Source organism: Falco cherrug, chromosome 9 (assembly GCF_023634085.1).
Source record: "Falco cherrug isolate bFalChe1 chromosome 9, bFalChe1.pri, whole genome shotgun sequence".
NCBI classification, from domain to species: Eukaryota; Metazoa; Chordata; class Aves; order Falconiformes; family Falconidae; genus Falco; species Falco cherrug.
The window spans coordinates 47,738,101-47,760,799 of NC_073705.1; the positions used below are offsets into that span (position 1 = coordinate 47,738,101).

Sequence of the window (22,699 nt, forward strand, 5' to 3'; positions counted from 1 at the left end):
AGAGGAGGAGGGCTCCCATCATCACCACTGCTGTTTCAACTGGAACGGGCCAGGAGCAAGCCTGACAACTTATGAGTGACATCAGTCTCACAAACTGGAGCAGGCAGACTTCCCATTTGTATTACAGACGATGTAAAGAGAAAAACTATTGCTAATGAATTATTTAAGTGCAGTCCATAAATTAAGACACCTAGACTGTCTTATGTTTTTCATACCACCGTCATTATTACAAAGTATCTGCCCAGAAGCTTTTTCCCATAACTGCAGGGCAAAGTCAGCCCTGTGAACAGAGACCTGAGCTCTTCTCCTGACTAACCACCACCAAACACTTCACTTCCTCGGCTCCTTTGGCTTTCCAATTACCTAGGGAGCTCCTCAGGGTAGATGCTATCTCCACCAAATACACATAAAGTGCCAAACACAAATCACAATTCAGACTGGGGCTACCACATGCTAGTTTAATATAAACAATGAAAAGTGATATAATAAAATCTTTAATGTACGTACTACTATAAGTTACAGATGAAACATCTAATATTACCCTTCCTGCAATTTCAAGACAGAATTTCCAACATTCAGCCAGGCTTCCAAATACAGAGTTAAATTAACCTGATAAACCTACACCGTACATCCAGATGACATCTGGATAAAAGCAGTTTAACTCCAGATGGCATTTTCTTTTCTTCTACTCATATCCTTCCTGTCTTATTTTTTGTTTAAATGGCGACTACGACACAGTGTAACAGACCTCAGAAAGCTACACACTTTCCTTCTTTGTTCTCAACGGCGACACTACAGACTCCAGAGGTCAGCTTTATAGCCTTCAAGTTTTTATGAAGCCCTGCCTGATTAGATGTACTCCAGAGCAACTTTCGTTCTGATCAAACGTGACGTGCTGGTGACACGCTTACAAAGCTGGCAGAGCAGCCGAGCAGCAAAGCCTTCAGCAGGCAGGAGTAGGTGTAAAGTCTTACTTGAAACAATGCACAGCTCCCCCGAAAAGGAAACAAGAATCCCCTTTGAAAATGTTCTGATGAACTCAAGGAGAGACCTGTCGTTGTGACAATGTCAAACCTTGCGGAGAACAAAACTGCTTCTATCCAACTCCTCATCCTTTGCTCTTGATCTTTGTCATCCTTGAGAGGCTGCATTTTGGCACCCTTTTGCTCCTAGAGTAACTGGGGTTCATTAAATCTGAAATTTGGAGGGATATCTTTTGAAAGACGGTTCATTTTTTAAACAGCCTAGCTGCCCACTATGCCACATTACAGGATTAAAAGGGTTCCTGCTATTGCATGGCTGATCCAAGCAGGGATACAAAAAGAGAGGGCAGGCTGGCACTGGACAGGTGATGCTGCGGGAGCAGCCCCTTTGCTCCTGTCCCACCTGGGACAAGGGAACTAATTCAGACAGTTAGTATCAGATGCGAGGGTTGCTATTTTTCTCTGATTTTGTTTCTCTTGACATAAATGAAGCCACGAAGAAGGAGCTATGTAGTAAGCAACAGTTCTTCCTTCTCAACCAAAAAACCATCTCACTAACTCGCAGTACTTCAAATTAAGGACTTCGTTGAGACATCCTTTCCTACTTTTTCCGTAGGCCAAAAACTGAACCTGGCTCCACTGTCCTTTGTAACACATTCAGACACTCAGCAGTCCGGCATAAGGAATTTTCTACTCTCTTACCTTTCTATGCTGTCTGTCTACCAGCTGGTTAAGAGATAGGCGTTGTAGTTCTTCCTCCTAAGGTGATACTGGTATCCAAAAAGCCAGACAGTAAACCTCTAAATAATGCAGTGCTCTATCTTCTATCTCTACACTTCTCAGCTTATAATTTTACCTTTCCAACAGTAAAGCATGTGAAGCAGGCAAACACCTACGTAAATGTCTTCTACCAACAGATAACTTCTCGGCTATTGCGAAACACCAAAGCAGCAACAATTAAACCGGCCCTTAAGTTAGCTGCAGGCAAAGAAGAATGATTTTAGAAGAAAAGTCTAAGACAACAAGACTCACCAACCTTTTTACAGGTTGGCACAAATAGTGGAGATGTACAGGCAAATGGGGTATCTATAAAACAAGACATAACAAAACATAATCCCCTCCTACTTCTATAGAATACCATAGGAGGATGCAAGACTTTTCAGTTCTTTTCAACTGCTACTTCTCTTCTTTAGAGGAATGAGAATTATTTGACAACCTTCTCTTTTTCTTACCAGTGCAAATACAGAGGTGTCACTGTAATGCTAGGTATTATGATTATCTGTATGGCAGGACAAAATCAGGGCATGAACCTTTTCTTGACTCCAGAAGGTTTTGTTCAGAAACGAAGCTGTATGCGCAAGCAAGGAGTAAGCTACATTATGTGTAGGCAGAACCCTTACCTGAAGAACTGGGGACCTGGGCCTGTCCAGAAAGGCACAGAAAGATGTGGACTGAAAATCATTTGTATCAGCAAGCAACGGGGAAAATAAAAAAATAAAATAATAATAAAAAAAAGACCCTGCCACAAAGTTTGCAGAGTGTAAGTTAAGCAAAATCAATCACTTTGCAGTCATTAAAGCATTATAAAGATCTTTGTAAGATTTTTAGAAAAAGATCAGTGTTCATTAATCACCTACCCTAATTCAATCTTAAGCTCATTAACAGTAAACAAAGAAACAAATAAATGGAAACCCTAAAGAGCCAGTTCTGTAACCATAAAAAATACTACGCATTAGCTCCTCGCAAGATTGATTCAGTCCCTGAAAATATCCCATGCTGCTATAGATAACAGTCAAAAGCCTGGGGATCCTGGCTCCACAGAATGATAACCTGCTACCCCCTGCAAGTGTCGTAAATCCGTTGAACAACCTGACTATTTTCAACCTTCTTCCCATTTTGCTTTCCAGGAGAAAGGAGCTTGTTTGCACGTAAATTTCTTTTTTACTGCCTTCAATAAGCCTGAAAAAATTTAAGGGGATGCATATGACATCACAGAGCAATGTCGTGACTTATTTTCACTGCTGAGCAACAAAATTAAATACTCCTCAAAAATGGAAGTGGGAAGGTGTTTCACTCAAAGGTTGACTTCAGTCTAGGGAGCCAAACTCTTTACCACACTTTTGATGGCCCGGTCTATTCTACAGTGGAGATAAACTGCAGGAGCCCAGTGGCACGTTTTCTAGGTGACAACACAGGCAATTTTGAACCCTTGACCTAAGCACCAGACAGGGTCCTGACACCCAAAACTGTCCTTCCTCATCTATTGTAAGACAAAGAACATGTTAAAAAATCCTGTAGGTTGTCCTATTCTATTTCTAGCTGATGTCAGGAATAGAGTTTCGTTTTCCAAAATGGTTTAAAGCCAGTTTAGATAGCAGTTTCCTAGGATCACTCATTAATTTTCAAGTCAAAGTACTGCTCAGGACATAAGTCAGTCTACTGCTGCCACCCATTCAGACTCAGTATATCAATTATCATCTTTGCTCTCCCCCTTGTTTAGAGACTTCAAAACTCTTGAAAGGATTGGTTTACATTACCTACAACTCAAGTTTCTTTAAACCTCAGTACCATAATGCAAGTGCTTTGAATACCATCACACCTCTTTCAGAGTTGAGAATTACTAACAGACTTCATAGCAACTGCAATGCTATTATACAGCTATGGGGAGACAACCCCTGATGGGTCTAAGAAGCAAAGTTCCCAAGAACTTTCTGCCTGGCCTGTGAAAAACAATTCACCAGCATAACTTTTTTTTTACTGAGCTTCTTTCCTTGTGAAAGCCAACTGAGCTGCTATTTATAAGGCTTTGATTAAACTAACATGCAAACACATACATTTGCGCATGTGTGCTTATGTAACAGGATGAAATGCTAGGGAAGAAAACAATGTATATATACAAACATATGCAAACACTTTCTTGCAAGACTGAACAACAAATCCTAAGCATCACGGAACACAGGAGAAAAGTTTGCACAAGTGATATTAAGCAGATCTGTTCCAGAAACAGGGATTCTATTCTGCAATTTAATTCATCTATCATGCAGAATGTGCCTAGCTTTGGCCTCAGTTTTTATGAACCATCCTGCGGACTAAATTATAAAGGGAAAATAATGGGAAAAAGGGTGTATTTTGTATCATATTGCCATGTCCCTACCTGCAAGAAACTGAATTTTTAAATGAATCTTTTAAGCTGATTTAGCAAAGCATATTCAAGAATTGAACAAGCAATTTAACAGCCGAGAGAATAAAGCAGCAGTTAATGGCGACGATGACCCAGCGGGCCTGCTCGCAGGTTCAGCAAACCATGGGCTGCCTTGTCAGTCTCTAAGAACGAAGTGGGGCTGGTATGAGGAGGGAACCATTGAGGGCACACACTGGCAAGGAAAATATCAGAGTTGGAAGGTCATATAAATTGCTAGACATGGAGACAAGATCTGTCAAAAAGACAAACTACCTAACAATTTTAACCTATTGGCTAGAGCTGTCCATGTCAGCATAATGTTAACATACATTATAACCTCGGCACAAAAAAATCCATGTAGATGGAAGAAAACTGCAGCAAAACTCCCTTCCTTATCTTCTCTTTAGACAGGAACTCATTCTAACAGAGGCTTAAAGAAATATTTTCTCTGATTTTTTTCATCTGACCCCAACATATTATATATACACATTACAAGTGAAAAAAAAATGGTATATTAAAAACATAGCTGTCAATTCCTCTACAGTTACACAGTTTATCACAGCATCCATCACAAGCACCTCTACGTTTGGACAACAATGATTTTTTTAATTATTACTATTTTTATTTGGTTTTGATTAAAAGCTTTTCTGAATAACCACTGAAATATTTAAAATAGAAAGGAGGGCATTTGCTAGACGAGAAATTAACGTTTCTCTATTTTAAATCATCTGCATTTTCCCCAGCTATTACAACCCAATCGTAATTATGGAGCTGTGATTGTTCCTCTACCACATGTTGATGACTCTCCATTTTTAATGTAAAATCATCTCATGGTTTCACTTCTGTTGAGACCACTGCAACTTTTTGAGGCCGTATGATTTTTACTTGCCATCTCAAAGCTCTGCTGCTTTGCAATATATTGCTTTTGTCATCTCTCTCCTGGCCTTATTTGGCTCAGCATTAGAGAGAGGGCCTTCGGGAAGGCCTGGAAGTATGTGTCAAGTTAGTAGGTGGGATGCTTCCCTGGGAGAGAGTATTAAGCTAAACCTTCAGAAATACTTTCAGGGACTCCTGATATTGTTAATCCCCCAGGGTTTATGCATGCAATGTGACATTTAAGATTAGTTCAGAAGCATCTGTTCATAATGCCTAGAACTGAACCTCCAAGAACGTACCACACATCGTTTTCAGAAAAAGACACCCCCCCAAAGCTTCATTTCCCTATTGAGCCACTAAACTGAAAACCCAATGTTATAAAAGCTAACCTGTTTCTCATATTATGACCCACTAAGTGACATATGAAACTCAAATGACAGAACTCCCTGCAAGTTCCATTAGGTTAGACTCCACTCACGGTGCATACCCCAATTACAATATTTTTTTTTATTCTTGGAGAGTAACTCAGGATACTTATCCTTACATGTCAATTTTCATAGTAATTAGCCTGTCGAGCAGCTGACCAATGAAGAAAAATAAAGTCAGCAAACAGAAAACAAAAATTTCTGGATGTCTGATCTTTTGTTTGGGTGTTTTTCTGTTCATTTTTGTTGTTTGTTTTGTTTCATTTACATTTTTTCTACAACACAATACAAGCAAAAGCCAATTCTGAAGGATTTGTAAGGGCAGCATATATTCCCTCCCAGCTATTCAAGCAGGCAGGTATTCATGAGTACCAAAAGATGCACATAATTATGCCTGAATGATTATTTATCCAGAAGGAAGAGCAACTGTGAAGCATCTATCACTCTTTGTTCCAGGTCAGAAGTTTCAGCCAGCCATTTAAAAAGAAAAAAATAGCATAATGTGGATGAAGCGACCAACAATATACTGAGCACCATGAATACTGAATACACAAATCAAAGTGTTTCAGAAACACAGAGGCTCTAAAGTTAGAACTGCTTGTCATGTACTGCTGAACACAAAAAATTAGTTTGCTTTGCAAAAGAGACATTAACAAAACATATTAATTCCTTTAAAAGATGCATTATATGCTTAGCGTAGCCATTTCCTACGGATTGTGATATATATCCCGTTTAATTTCTTTTAAGCAGACACTAAGCAGGATATGCCCAGCAGTAGATCAAGCCAACCAAGGAGACTATGGTGAAGTATTGAATAGCATGCCAACAGCATCCGATACACTTGCAGGACCTAGTTCCTGTATTCCATCACCTTCAGATGGTCAGAGAGGTGTTGAAGAGCTGTAACACATAATTCTCCATGGTCTCTGGGTACAGAGCTCTCCAGTGTGTGTCCATTTCTACTTCTAGGCTGGCACAGTGCAGGAAAGAGTGACCTTGAGGTCAGTTGGTATCTAAAACCGCTCCTGTGAATGCCACCTGGAAAAGACAGGGAGCTAATGTTCCTTACAATACACAGTTACCTGCACTGTTAAAGAAGGAATAATGTATTAATGCTGTATGATATTTCATGATAGCAAATCATGAAGATGCTTTAAAATTCCCATCTCTTGAATTAAACCAACCTTTGACACCCTGCATTTGGTACTGTATCAAATGGTGCTTTCCATCGATCGAGCATAGTCTGAACCAAGAGAGCATGGCCACGCCTACACTGTGGATTTCTATTCCTTGCCATGGTCAACGGCATTTCACACAGAGACAGATGGAAGGAAAAGGGTGTGGGAAAGGACAGGACTCCAGCTAATACTCTGTAAACCTGCAGGAAGACATGCAATTTAACCAACGCGTTGCTCTAGATGCCTGTGGAAAGTGTGTCACCTGTTTGCACAAGGGCCTCCAGCATCAGCACCACTGTGGAAATACCAGCAATTGCAGACAGCTGCTGTAAAAAATAGTTTGTCTGAAGTCACCGAACTTACACCTCATTCTTCACTGGTTACGGTTACGGCAGCACAGCTCAAATCCTCATCTTCTTTAAAAACAAAGCAGCAGGACAAAGGACGGACGTGGTTTGGCTAACTGTTTCATGGACTTGATGTGAAAAAGAGACCATGGCAGAAAGCTGGAGTTAATTCAAAGTAAAAAGCAGTTGGTTTTATCCTACCCTTCTACACAGCAAGACAAGAAAGGAATACTAACCGACTCCTAATCACAACCAGGACAGTTTAAAGCTAAACAACTGCTCATTTTTAAATATGTCATCTAAGAAAACAATGAATGACTTAAGCTTTAAACTTTTTCTTTCTTCTGGGAAAAGAAATAGCAAAGGTATTTAAAATTAAACAGGACATTCACAATTAATCTGCTTTTTAATTAACTTACTCTGCTGCTGTAAGTGATTCTGCATTTAGTCTCATTCTTTTGAAAATTCCAAAGTGCTACTTCTGACCTGTGATTTACTGTTGCCGTACATCTTTATAAGCAGTACTTTAGTTTAAGTGGCAGTTGCATATTAATTACAAAGTTAATTATGTGCTATGTAATCATGCTGTAATTCATTAGTTTACTCCACAGTGTGAAAGGATAATGCTAAATGGAAGACCTGATGCAGAGTATTTTAGTAATTTGCATTTTTGCATCAAATATTCAAAATATTAACCAGAATACATTGTCTGCACTTAAGGGAGCCTACAAAAATGCTCATCATGATTCTGCTAACAGCTATGCTTAAACTTTTCCTCCTTAAAAAAAGTTGCTGCAATTTTAGCAGGGCAAATACAGTATTTTCTCCAAAACCGAGGACAAAGCTAACTACTGCTCAGAGCAGGGCAAGCTATCAGAAAAACGGAATGAGTTCAAGTATCCAGATTTGGTGGTACTTGACGTGACACATCCTCAAAAGACTGGTGCTCTCTGCTTTCTGAAATTAGGTTTCTTTAAGATGTTTTGGCTTGAAAACCTAAACACCAAGGCATCCACCGGCTTTTGTGACTCTTAATTACTGACACTTTGCATGAAGTACCTATGGCCAGATAATTTACTACCGGTTTCTGTCCAAAATCTGCTGGGAAATGCAATTCCTGTTTGCGCAGGTCTCAAAACAAGTCTGTTACTACAGATCTATGTTTCCCAACAGAAATATTGAACACAAATGTAAATATTTATTTTTAAGATAATGATTTTTGGTGAAAAATGAACTAGGCACAATACCATAAAGCTGTCTCTCTGTCCCAGGTTTAATTACCCCTAGAACTATCCAGCTTACTCTGATCAATAGAAATACAAAACCTAATTTTTACGAAGATGCTCTTAGTCATGAAGAATTCCTTTTCAGCTTTCAAGGCTGCTCCCCGCCCCCTCCACCACCCTCGGAAGTATTCTGACATTTACTGTTCTTCACCAAGAAATGCTGTTTTTCAACACCAATTCCTCACAAGTTGTAATATTATTTCCTTCCACTAGCTATCACTGTGATGCAAAATGATGCTCTTTGTGTGATATTTAAAAGTCAATAGAGGTAGGAGTATCGCCTCCTAAAACTAACACCATAAAACCCACGATAAAGAGCCCTTTAAAACCCACGATAAAAAGCAGCTCTATCACTTAGAATTACAGATAGAAAAATTACTATGCAAAGCGTCTATGTTTTTTCAGCACATACTTCATTTCTGTACTTTGGAGCTATTTTCACCTACAAAACAAAAGCAAGGCCACTTTAACTATTGATAACTCTGCAAAAAAATCGAGACGTATATCATGAACAGAGCTGTCCACTGTTGTGCAGTGTTTTGACTGCATAATCTTTATTATCAGGCAGACTGCATCAACAAAAAGAAGCCCTAACTCTCCAAACAAACGTAAATAGATTACCAAACCCATGACTGAGTTTGCAGCACCCCCGGAATTCTGTCTCATGGGCTGAAGCAAGTTTCCATTTGAAGCCATTTTTGAAAAATAAAGAATCCGTATTTTTACAGGCAAATTATGACAGTCATACTACTAAGAGCTTTTCACTCCTTAAAATTCTTAGAGCTTTGTTGAGAAAACAGCATAGAGACCTTAAAATATAAATAAAATGCACACAGAGTAATTAAAGTTCCCGTGAAAAAAAATGGAATTAATGATATGGTACTGCTGAAAATTTAAATATAACAAAATAGCATGCTGTTTCACGCTACTGCAATTTGAGTACTATGTATATAATTATGTCAGGTTTGAGCTGGTTACTTAAACTTTTTAAAACAGCAATTAAAGAAAATGCACATGCACCAGTGGCTTTGTAGAAAACAAACCTGAAATCTATGTAAAAACCTTCATGCACTCTGTAGAGCCTCAGCTAAAAAAGAAAATAGTTCTCTTTGAGCACTGTGGTCATGGATTTTGCACTAAGAAATGTAGTTAAAAAATTAATTTCAAGCTCTACTAGAAAAAGGAAACAATAAATATTTTGTCCAATATAAAAGAAAAAAAGACAAATCAGTAGAAAAAGTAATTTTACTTTCAAACATACACACAAGCGCCACAACAGCTAAGAAAAATGAAAGCATTTGCTCCCCCTTCAGAAACGAGACATTCAACTTTGTATGTACAGGTAGTACCTGCTGGGCTGTGTAATTAATTTAGGTCTGTAGGCACTGGGTTAACAGATCGTGCAGCTCTGCTGTCATCTTTGGCTTCTATTTTGGAACAGGTATCCTAACATAGGTATTAGAAAGTGTATGGCATGGAATAGCCCCCTAAATTTGTGTTTTATAGAATCAAAAAAGCTTTTTTTTTCCTGATACATGACGATGCATCCAAAATCCAACAATTATAAACCAAAACACACAGCTCAAATTCCCCTCCACATTTTAGCCCATAGTAGAAAGTACCAGTCTTCCATTTCTATATGGTGGTGTAAAAAATATTTTAAGGGCAAGTAAAGCTTTCAAAACCCCCAAACAGTAAGAGAATTCATTTAATTTACTATCAGTAGAATAAGGTAATATGGTGATATGGTTAACTCACCCTTTTAGGTTCTTTAGAGATTTCTGCACAGAAAAAAAAAAAAGAAAAAAAGAAAAAAGAAAAGAAACTTTTGGTTTGGTTAGTGACTTTCCTCCTACCTTAGCAAAAGGGCCAACAATTCTACTTTCACGTTTTCAGAAATTACTTTGGTATGGATTCTTAATGTTAGCCATCTCATAGGGAGGCTTTAGCCTAAGCTAATCATCTGGGTTCCATCAATAGTCAATGGAGAGTGGTACTTTCAGAGGGCAATTTGTCCCTTGCTAAGACAGATGTCAAAAACTGGTGGCACAAATCGCTCTCTGGAGATACCTGTTTCTGTCCATTGATTACAGAGCAAGTCTAGATAATTTCTTCAGAAACCAGAGCCTTTGCTGACTTTGAGGATGATGCAGACTCTTTAGTCCCTGCCTTATTTGTATCCTCGACACTTCTGAAATTGTGTGCTAATGTTACGAAGCACATTAATTTTAACTAGGGTAGAATTAAAAGTATGTGATAACAGAGTCCTTAGTTATTACATGATCTTTGGTTTCTCACTACAAAAATATTGGAAGGGTTTCTTACATAATAAGACCTGTACATTATAATTTATTGTAAAGTGTATGTAAATAAGTCACATTTCACTTGCCCATTAGTAAAATGTAAGTGTACTCACTTCCAAAAATTGATAAAAATAAATATGGTAGAGACCTTTCCGAGGGACTGAGTTTTGTAGGACATGGGTATTTTATGTAATACGTTCAGTAATTTACGTAAGCCTCATTCTCTACACTAACATGTGCAAATGAACAATTTTTTCCAGAAGAAATAAAACAGGAGGAATTTATCCATTACTTAGACTCTAGTCAAGGGATCTGGGAAGCTGCATTCAACTCCTCTGTTGTTCCTCCCATGGAAGCCTGGGCAACTCATAGGGTCTTCCTATATACTTGTTTAACAGTAGTGGAATAGCAATAATACACTTTCCTAGGGTGTTATGGGAACAGATACATAAAAATTATGAACTACTCTATTAGCCCAATCACACAGGTAACATAAAAGTATCTAGATGAAGTATATTGCAATACAAGCGTTCTTCTTAAATACACCTCTCAGCTATGCATAAAGACAAATTACCAAAGCTCACGTAGATGAGCATCCTGAAACAAAACAAGCCTAGAGTCCAGTATGAAGTATTACCCCCTTTAATTATTTTAAAAAATTACAAGACTGAGATTACTTAGGTTTTTTGTCCTTATCAGAGAGCTTATTCTAGTGCAAATTTTTAAAGAGAGCATGAAGAACATGACACTTTGGGCAAGACCATTAGCACATTCTTGTTTGCCCTGGCCTAGCCTTAATAGAGGAGAGTTCTACTGATTTACAGCTTTGACAGTAAACAGAATTGCAAATCTTGGGCACATATCTTCCTTATCACCCTTCTTGGGACATGCAGGCATGTAATGAATTCCCAGGAACAGACAGGCCACCACCTCATCTCACCTTTGCTAACATAACCCCTGCACTTCTCATTTGCTGGTGGCTGGCTGCTTTGCTGTCCTTGTGCATCTTTTCCCTTCAAATGGCTCACAGCTCCTGCAAAGGCAGCCTGCAATACACCAACCGCTGTTTACAGAGCTGTCCTTAGCTCTACACTGATTACCAACCACTGGGCAATCAAGATGATACACTATTTTACCTAATTATTGACATCTGGATGAGCTGTGTTATTAAACAAAAAAAGCAGCTCCTAATGAGTTTGAAAGCTCAAAATTTGTTTCCAAAAAAGTCATATATCCACTAATGGCAGCCTAAACCCCCTGTTTTCCCTTAGTCACAATTTAAGACAAACTGCAAATCTGGGTCTGCTCCCTTCAGAATTTAGCAGCTTGGTCTCATTCTTACATTAGATTCCTCATTGAACATCATTTCTGCCCACTAAGACCAATTTTCAGTTACTCTTGTTAACATTCAACTGTGTGTTAATAATTAAGGAAGCAGGAAGGCCGAGTCCTTGCTTGGTGCAAACATAACGGTTGAGACAGCATGATCGGTGTGACAAGCCAGCAAAAATTTCCTTACCATTTCCTTACAGGCATCTACATCACAAATACAGTTAGTTATGCCAGATCCCAATATTTTTTTTTGCAAAAACTGAATCACAAAAACCCATATCCAAATCCTCCAGCTCTGGATGTCTCCATACACTTAGAATCTTTTAAGGTTCAATTCTCTTCTTCCTGCGAAAGCGTCTCCCAAGACTTTCTTGTTTGTGAGGCGATTTGCTTTCCAAGGTTTTTCAGTCTCCGCAGTCATGGTGGAGTCTCCAAAGCCACTCAGGTGGCTTGCTCCAGTACCAGCAAAGAAAATAAAGCTGGCTGGAGGATCTTTTTAATGCTAAAACCAGGAGTGCCCTCTAGTGAGATTCCACAAGGGAGCATGCGTAACTAACCTTTGTCAGCTAGCGCTTCTTTATCTTCATAGGTGGTCTGATCTGCTGGGAGTACAATTACTGTACCGTGCTCCTCATAATGCAGCATCAGGTAGTGCGAAGCAAGAGCAGACTGCGTGGGTCTGCGCGACAGCGATGGGCCAGAGAACTGGCACTGACTGGCTGCTTCGGGAAGCCCCAGCACTACCGTGCAGTCACAGAAGGTCCCTGCATCACGTACGCACTGAAGCCGTACAGAAGGGCTATTTTGCTCGGTAACGGAGAATGCCTAGGCTCAGACACAGGGGTAGTTAACACGAGTAAGAGTTTAATAAACAGACATCAAATACAAACTCATCTAACAATGTTTGCCCTCTTATTACATGCTTTGAAATGCTCGCCTCTAATCTTTAAACCTGCTTTATTCTGTTGTCCATATTTATAAGACTAAAACTACTAAAACTGGAAATGATATCTAAATGAAGAGATCCAGACACCACCTAAGCAGATAAAATGCTGTGCACATGATCAAACAGGCAGATAGAGCAATTCTGTATCCTGTTGTTTCATACTATAAACCTGCTGATCCATCAGCAACTTAAAGCAACTGTGACTTTTGTAGCATGCCTGGTAGCAGTACTTGTAGCGTAAGCCTCAGGGTATTTTCTAACTTCTTAAGAGACCACATTTTGTCACCTCCTGATGGCAGTTCTTTGCAGGGCTAAATAATTTGCGTATCTTTGTTACATCTAGATAGAAACACATTCATACTTTAGAAGCCGTGGATTAGTAATGCTTCCCCTGCCACCCCCAACCTGTTTGACTGAGGTTTTCAAGAAAGAAAAAATCACAATCTTTTAATCTTTTGGCCTTCAAAAAACATACGGAGTTCTACAAGCAAAGAGGAAAGGGACAGAGCAAATTATGTAATTAGAAGCCACAGAATGAAAGTAGTGGCACAGTACTGGATATTGATAGTTAATCTCACATTAAATTTAAAGATACCAACAGGTACAACGACACTGAAGAAAAAGTGGTGTGCTGTAGGTGGGCCAGTCAGAGCCTGCATAGCAAGAGAATTGCAGAGGTCACTGTTTAATAGGAAAAAACATCCCTCAGGAAAACTATTTACTAATCATGTAAGCAAAAATGACCGCAACAGTATGAGGGGGGGCAGGGGGGGGAAGATTGTGTTTTACAACGGGGAACTGTTCCCGAGATAGGATCTTGGAGTGTGACTTGGTTGATACTTACTTTTCAGTAACACGAGACATACTAAGCAAGAGACTGCTAACATGAAGAGCTGACAGAGTTAACTACAACATGTAACAACAAAAGACAGAACAGATGGAAGAAAAATGTCCTCCTCTCCTTCACGTATCTGTGAAGTGTTTGACTTCACACACATCCCAGGCTAGGTATCACAACTAAAACTAAATGTGATGGCTCATATTCCTAATAGGATACAGTGGCCTTCACCTTTAGGTCAAGGGTTCAAATGCAAGCCCAATCAGTGGTGACCAAATGTTGTCACCATCTGCCTGTTTAGTGGCCTAAATGAGAAGAGAAAGGTTGTTCAGCTCAGTCCCATTGTTAATGGGCAGGTGTCTCCATCACAGAAACAACCATCACGACTGTCACTAACTGGAAGTTGAGTCAAAGAGGTCAAGAACTGAATGGGCATAAAAACTGAATTAACAGATTAAAGAGTCCCTCTAGATAAGGGTCAAGGCAGTTGTGTGCTTGCTGTGCAGATAAAGAACATTTCAGTCTTCAGGGCTTGCAGTCACATGCCTATCGCTAAACCAAATTAATTTTTAAATGGAAACAGAATTGAATAAAACGATTTATAATTTGATTTAGCTTTAGCTATTAGGCTCGTTCCTATTTTCTTTAGCATCAGCTGGAGGTATAAAGAAGTATATGCACATCTAGGGCTTCTACAACTGCACTGCTAAATACCGGTAGCCTTCTGAATGTTCAGAGGTGTTCGGGTCCTCCAGCTTAACAGGTAGTAGACATGGCCACTGCCACATGGCTACTGCACACAGTGCTCGTGTGCTTCATCCAGTAGCCTTGAAAAGCCACCCGGGCTTTTGAGTCTTGAGACTGGTAGTGACAGCACTGGAAAGGTGCTCTGGTTTTTACCAATATTATCATAAACATATGGGAATCCACATTTTTTTCTTTTCTTGCAGAATTTGATACTTGTAAATAAAGAGCGTTAGTTGAGTGATCTTAACTAAACTCTTCTAGTCATGTCAATAAGAAACTCTTCTTAGCTTTTATTCTGCTGCCTATTTTTAATTCATTTACGTACACTTGTATATCTAACAGCATCTTAAAATGCTAAGACTTCATAGACTTAGTCAAAAACATTTTTCTTTACACTACACATACACATATTTTTTACTTCTACTTAGATCCACTGAAATCAGATGATAATTACCTTGTTTTGATTCTCACAGTAAGTGGTGTGCTGGAGTCAGCAATGAAGCAGGAAGATGTCAGATACCCAGAGAAGATAGCTTGAAGCACAAGCTTTGAAAAATTCTGGACAGATAGTAACTTGGCTCTTCTCCCTGCCAGGAGAGATAATCGGAGCTCTATGCAATGGGGAGCATGTACGTGCATACGGATCTTTGGGAACATTAACGTGAGCACGAGGTTCATCCAAAGAGGAGGAGCTTATTCAGGCTTGCCCAACCTTCCCATATTACAACTGCCGTGAAGCTGTGCTTTTCGCAAATCAGATCTTTCTTCTTGTCATAGTATATAACAGCAGCTTTCAGCACCACTTTGGGAACACGAGAGCTCTTTCCTCTACCCTGAAACTCCCACTGTTTCTCACTGCTATCTTATTTGGAGCATGTTTCTGGATGCTTTCCATAATTCATAAATATGAATATTATTTAATGTGAATATTTAAAACAAACACCAAGGCAAAAGTTTGTATTCACAAAGTTGTTTAAAAAAAGCCAAGCCAAACCAAAAACAAGAGAAGGACATAGTAACTTGTTGTTAGTCTCTTTACAAAGTCACAATAAATTGCAGCTTATGTAGTTCTCACCCAACACTGACACACACCCAAGTAAACTATATTTTCTTAATAGAAAGAAAACAAATTCTACTCCAATTATTTTCTTTCATCACACTTGAAGGCAGCAATGTAATTCCTGGGAAATAACTGTTCTTCATAGATTAAATCTGTGTTTGATAAGGTACACACATGCATAAGCATGTCGGGGGTGATGGTACGAGTCAGTAAGTTAGAAGAGGTCTCGGTAAATAAGAAAATACTTTGGACAAGTATTTATCTCCAGTTCCTATCCACATTCCAAAGAAGAATGAGAAGCAGCAGCAACGGGCAATGTCTTCATTCTGATAGTGTCAAACAGCCTCCCGGATGAGAGGGGTCACTTCAAGAAAACAGACAACTCCTCTATTCATTGCTTGCCCAGAAAACCACCAGTAGGTCAACCACGGAATAACAGTGCGCTATCATTTATGCTCAGGCCATGCCTACCACTTGGCTGCCACGTAATTTTGTATTCCCTTACTGAAAACGCGTCCTTTCCATTAGCAAGGAATTCTCATCCCTTTACCCTTCATCTTCTGTGATAGAATCCACCTCAAGTAGCTTCCTAATGAGTTCAGGCCTCCAAGTTATTCACATTCGTTACAGCTGGATAAATACACTACCTTTCCAGTTTCATCTCCAGGCTACAATATAATCCTGGAGAAACACTTTCCCTTTACCCCCATACCTTGTTTATTCAGACCGTCCCTTTGGGAACAGGAACAACGCAGTATTTCAAGACTGTCAGAGAGAGCCTGGCCACAAACTTTTGTAAAGTCTCCTATGTTCTACACATAAAACACATCCTAAGGTTCTCTACAAGTTATTATATTAGAAAATAAACTCAGAAGTTACTGGGATACTATGCAAAGAGAATTTAAAAGTTCCCACAGGTTGACATCTTCAGTGTCACCTCGTAGAACCTAAGCAGTGAAACCATGAGCGCTTTCACCCTACAGAGATATCAACAGTTTGCTGGCTCCCATTTTATTCCGCGATGGATCAGACACAAGCACAATACATGAAGTAAAACCTCCAATGTCTATGAGTCACGAATCATGATATGGCTGCCTGTTTCTGCAGAGGGCTAGCTTCAATGATCCAGATGATCCCTTCCTATTACAGGTTCCTGGGGACTGGACACAGCAGCCTGTTTAGAGGAGTTAGGAGCGACTTCCTTCTATTTCAATCAAAGAAGTTTGGTGATCATGCCTTTAGCAGGGCTCCCCTTCTTCAGAAAGGGCTTCTCTCTGGACACTCCTCCCCAGTGTCTCTGGGATTGAGAGCACTGGAACGTGAAACTACTGAACCCTGCTGAAGCAGTAAGGCAACCAAATGAGGCAGGACATCACTGCAATAAGGAAATAAAAGTGATCTTACTGCTACGTTTTGGATTGTTTCACTTGCTGTGCCTCTTAGAACGCTCTCAGCATGCTTTGCTAAAAAGAACCACTGATTTCATTCTCCAGGTCATATTTAGCAACAGGAGAAATGTCTAACATTTAGAACTGCTCCAAGTTAACTATTCTTTTTACTATTCCTGCTGCTCATTACCCAAAGCATTAAAACATTCTACAATCTGGTAACTAATTCCCTGCTAAAACATGAAAAAAGAAGAGCACTCAAAAGCTGTCCATAACTATTTTACCTAGTCAAGTAATTTTTCAGTGAAGCTCCACATCTAACCAAGATCCCACACAGGAAAATGAAACATCTGCCTAATGACTGCTTCCAAGGCACACGTCCATCATCTTACCCAGCTACTCAACCTGTAACGCTATCTCTTAGTAACTCTGCCTTTGTAGTAGATGAGGCTTAAGCGCGCTAACACCAGAGCACACAAGTAGAAAGCACAAACTGCTGAAGACACAGGAACCACGTCCTGAGCTCCGTTAATCATTTGTACGGAAAGGTGAGGAAAGCTTTGGAAAAGGCAGGCCCTAACTGCTGTATAAGCACCGCTGTTGAGGAAGCTTAAATGCTTCCAGTATCCAAGCTCACATCATGAGCAACGGTAGGGTCTAGAACACAGGCCAGCTCTTCCACGCATTTCACCTACCTTCCATGGACTAAATGTGTAACTTCCCCCAGGATATGCAAATGATGACCCAAGGGATTAGGTGTGCTGGTCCTCAGTACAGCTTTGTGCAAGAGGCGTCGGTAGAGGCCCAAAACAAACTCCACAGCTATGCCTGGAAATATCTGAAAGTTGTAAACCTCATCCAGTTATCACAACAGACTGAGCCACAACCCTGCATGCACCAGCTTACATACTTTGCCTCTAGAACCTGTTAGTAACACAGCTTTTTCAGAGTAATTGTTAATTCCTTGGAAGTAGAGGAAAAACACACCATTCATCACAATCTAAGTAATACAAACGTATGAAGTTCTGCTTTACATATATGTTTTTTAAGAAACACATCAAATCCATTCGAATTTCTCAGAAAATATAGTTAGGAGTACACATTCAAACTGTCCACGGTCAGTCCACAAAAATTCTCACGAGGCACAATGCTCATCAGGCTGCTAATTGGTAATATGGTAAATACAGAGCAAATCTGGGTCTGCTTACAACGCTGCACACAGCACTGTGCATTGCTCTCTGATAAAGCTAGAAGGGATCCAAAGCCTCAGAGAGCACTGTGATTTCACAGTATAATAATAGTATCACCAACAAGAAAATAAAATCCTTTGTTTGTGTGCGCCTCTTGGCAACTTTCATAAACAAAAGCAGCAAGGAAGGTATTGCAGGATTGTATCTTCAGAGCAATCAGCGCCACACCTATTGAAGGCTACAGCCCACAATCCGGCAATACCCTTGCATTATAAAAGTGAGAAGACTTTGTTATCTACAATTTAGATCCAACTTCATTAATTTAGGTTTTACTAATAAGACAACAAATCTAATTAACGGAACTGATGTGGAAGCTTAAATTGGTGCGTGTATATAAAATACACACATATATATATTATACACACACAAATAAAATGAACTGCCTACCATCTCAGCCTTGCAACGATGGCATTCTCTGTGTTACTCATCACTTGTATTAGATGTATTTACCTTTTGCTTTTCAGTTTCAGCAAATCCATCTTTGTCCTTATACTATGAAGAAAGACTAAAAGATGTTTGATTCACCTCCGTACTATTCCTTACTTCATATTATGCACCACATTCCCATTTAGTTGTCTTCTAGACTCAACATATCGGTCTTTAATTTCTCTTCATCCTCCTGACTAATAATTTTGTCGCCAGGATTTAAGTCTTGCCTATCCTCTCTATTCATAACCAACCAGCAAACAAGGTTTTATTCAAGGTGAGGTGATTTGTATTTCAGCATTATCCTTGAAATATTTCCTCAGTCCAAATTCATGTAAGTTCTAGGGGAAACATTGCCTTGTACTTCAAGTATTTCCCCTCATTCTGACAAACAAATAAAATACCCATTACGCTAACAGAAACTTAACTAGTGAAAAATTTACCACGTTTCACCATTCCCATTTTGTAAGAATGATTAACACAGGAATAGGCTTTGGTGAACAGCCTGAAAATATGCTGTATGGTGATAGGTATTGCCAGTATCATGTCACTGTTAAAAGAGTTTCCTTGACATTCACAGCTGACCACTAATTATTATAGTCCTTCCTTCACATACGCAGGCTACATAAAATGTAATAGTGAAAACAGGTGAAATTTGACAGACTCCACCTTCAAGACCAGCTTCCCAAGATAACAATTTTCCTATTATTAGCGAGGGGTTTGATCTCTCTCACAAGGGCACCTTGGCTCCAACTTCCCAGCTGGTACAGCACACAGTTTATATTATCACGCTGACTAATGTGCCTAGACAGTAGCAAGTTGTGTGTCTTATGTATTGTTGCAACTTCCCCTTTCTTAAGCTACCTAACAGAAAAATAAATACACAGATTAATTTCTCCAGGACCTCCTAGAAAGGGATTCAGTGATCCAGCAGATCGCCTGAGGTAGCCTCCAACCCAGAGTGCTCACTTAGGTAAAAGATGGCACAGCCTCCCATAAGCAATCCCACTCGTGAACCTGCTCCTGCCCTTTTCCTCCCGTTGCTGCACCGGCTGTTTGCAATGCAGCCTCTGCACGTGACGGCTATTGTCAAACCCAACACAGGGGCCAGGAGAGAGCCTTTCATCGGCCCACCGCTCTCAAAAGAAACCTTATAAGCACACTGCCAACACAATACGCGACCTGCGTATGCTCATTTTCTTGCCCCTGCCTCTTTGTGTCTCTACACGTTAGACAACACTGAGATCAGCAATGGTACTTTAGTCATAAAATCATTATTAAATTTTTGTGCAGGACTAAGGAGAAAGAAAACACAGTTACACATACCAGACAAACAGACATACATGCACCTCATCTCTAATTCAAGGCAAACATTTCACAGTCGGTTTCTTGGCACTTTATGTGAATATATATTAAGTCTAACTGCGTTTTATGTTGAATATGTCAACCATGTCATACATAAAGCTGCATATCACAGTCTTTCAGGAGCAACAAAATGGTGAAACAAACATATCGGGGCTCCGACTACCTTCAAGCGCTGTTGACTAATCTGTAGGGGCTCATGACTGAAGTCATGTCATGTAGCTCTTCGGTAATAACCTTGGACATGCAAGATGCTCCTTCTCCCCTCAGCGTGAGCCGCTGCAGCAGAGCCTGCCCCTGGCACCCATGGGCACTGCTGCCACCCCTGCCCTGCCCCAGCCGGGCTGTCCTTCGGCGCCCACCGGCATGACTGCCAGCACTGGGAGCTCTGCACACCAGCTCCCGACACTTACACCGCTGCGTCAGGTTGGGGGCAAATCCTGGGTTGTCTCTTCAGCCCTCCCTGAATTTTTTTACCTTAAGAATCATCTTTCATGCTACACCACCAGGCAGGAAAGTTTAAGATTATGATAATTTTCTGTTATTCTTCTCTGGCCATGTCTGATACTTTCTTATCTGCATTTCTTTTGCTAAAGACATTTGCTGATCTTAAACCTGGCTTGAATGAATAGCAATTGTTCCCTTCTGGTTTTGAAGGTACTTTGTTTGTCTACCCCATTCACTGGCCTGAAATCAGCAAGGCCTCAGATGGCTGTTGCTATGGCAACTCTGTTCATTCAACACTGGCATATAATGAAGACAATGTGTTTTCCATTTAGATGAGTTTTAGAGCAAAAGAGAGAAAACTCCTGCTTAACAGTCCCCGAGAATGCCAGGGTAATATAATCAGGGTTTCTGTAGTACCAGTAAAACCACAATGTGCAACTAAGAGAGGGAAAGAAAGAAAGTTACGTTGATATTTCACAATAATTACAGCACTGGGCAAATTAATCAACAGTGTGACTGCATTTCTTTACTCTTTAAGACCTTCTCCACAGAGAATAATTCAGAAATAAATGTTTTGCTCGCACTTTTTCCTAGTGAAGTGGCAATTTGGACACTACTGACCTGCTAATAAGACACCTAAGAGCTTCCCTCTCCCCCTGCTTCCTTAAGTAAATGGGCACTTTGAAAGCACAATTAAGATGTGTGGGTATGTGCTTGTTTTTAAAATAAGTTTTCATGAACACTGACAGGCAGAATTACCAATGCAACAACTTTCTCTGCCTCCTCTCATCTGCTGGGTGCTGGCCACTCACCTCCATCTGCAAGGCCGAGTACATCCCCGCTGCTCACAGAAACAAGGAGCAGAGTTATTAAAGGGTTCTTTGCATACAGATATGATTCGCTTTGTACATCTACACCCCAAGTTTTTCTACTTATCTCAGTCATGTTAAAAATAAGCGTAACTAAACGTGTGTCAGGAGAGAGGACGCAGAAAGGGCTCAGCTTGCCAGGAAGGTGGCACACGGGGAACGGCTGCTCCTCTTGCCCACTGCAGCTTGCCATGCAATTATTGCTGTGTATCGTTACCGAAGGCGACTGAACAGGGTACTTGAAACAGATTCTTACAAACATTTCCAAAAAAACATATACCACAGAAACTTGTTTACTCCTTTGATCCATGAAGTCCAGATGTTTTCTCTCTCTCCCTCTTCTCCTTCCTTCTCTCTTGCTCTCCCACATGTCGTCTCCTAAGTTCTTATCTGGTTACCTTATGGGCTTCACTCAGGAAAAGAAATCAGGAATTTTGAGATCCCCAGCAATAACAACAACAACAAAGAGGAAAATGGAAACTAGGCATCATAAGTTTTTCTATTTTCAGTGGAAATAGTGACTTGAAAAGATTTCTCTTTTCCACTGTTTTTGCAGAGCAGCAGGGAGCAAACCCTTCCTGAAGGGAAAACCAGTTTTCCAAACTCAAATGTACTACAATGTTTTAAAATTCTTCAAGCAGGAAATAATCATGTTTTCAGTTGCCATGTCCCTCATTTAATCAGGTTACCTCCTCCTTATTTCACTCCAAGGAGGTGAGTGGTTTTAGAACCATGTTTGTGTTTTATTTTCTTTTAGTTGTCACATTTATGTCATTTTTTTAAAAAGGCAAAGTAAAAAAAGACTATCATTAAGCTGGAGTAAAGATACAGGACCTATGTTTATCTACCTTCAAGGTTTTTAAGATTCTCAGGACTATGGAAATGGCCTGTTTTAATACACAGGACTCTGTCTGCACATGGAAGGGTTGTGGAATCAAAGCCGAGAAATCCTGGGTGTTCTCAGTGATTTCAGCCTTTGCCTAACAGCAATTTGTGCAATCGTGCACATTCACTGTGACATGCAAACCATCCCAGGATTTCGAAGAGCAGTGCCACCAGCATGATGCCTGATATTTCTAATTATCTCCCAAATAAAAGGTTTAAACGGGTGGAGCCAATTGATACTCCTCTTTATCCAGGTGACTGGGCTTTGATGGGTTATAAAACTTGGTGACTACCCATGTATTTTGTAACACTATCTAAGGAGAAGGAAGATGTACGTCAAGATCTGTGTTTGTTCCTTTGCACTTCTACAGCTGAAGAAAGCAGTCATGTTTATGTCTGTCAGATCTTTTCTGGCTCTTCACTTGTGCTGACAGCCTACAGCCTTGCTTCAGTTCCTACAAAGCTCAAAACCTGCAGCTGCACTAGCTGGCATGCCTTTTCTCGTTCCTCCCCTCCACCCCTTATCTCCCCCGCTCCACCCCCCGTCTTTATTTCTAACTTTTTTTTTTT

At 40.0% G+C, this 22,699-nt stretch overlaps 1 protein-coding gene across 7 annotated transcripts in view; it reads right to left on the reverse strand.

The window, feature by feature from the left end:
• Positions 1 to 22,699, reverse strand: part of ZMIZ1 (zinc finger MIZ-type containing 1) — a 307,669-nt gene that overhangs the window by 171,594 nt on the left and 113,376 nt on the right. Inside the window, exon 3 of one of the 7 annotated variants that reach the window (XM_055719927.1) lies at positions 14,897 to 15,029. The exons of the other annotated variants lie outside the window; for them this stretch is intronic. The gene's annotated coding sequence lies outside the window, so the exon portion shown is untranslated. The remainder of the gene's footprint in view (positions 1 to 14,896; positions 15,030 to 22,699) is intronic. 7 annotated transcript variants of the gene reach the window in all.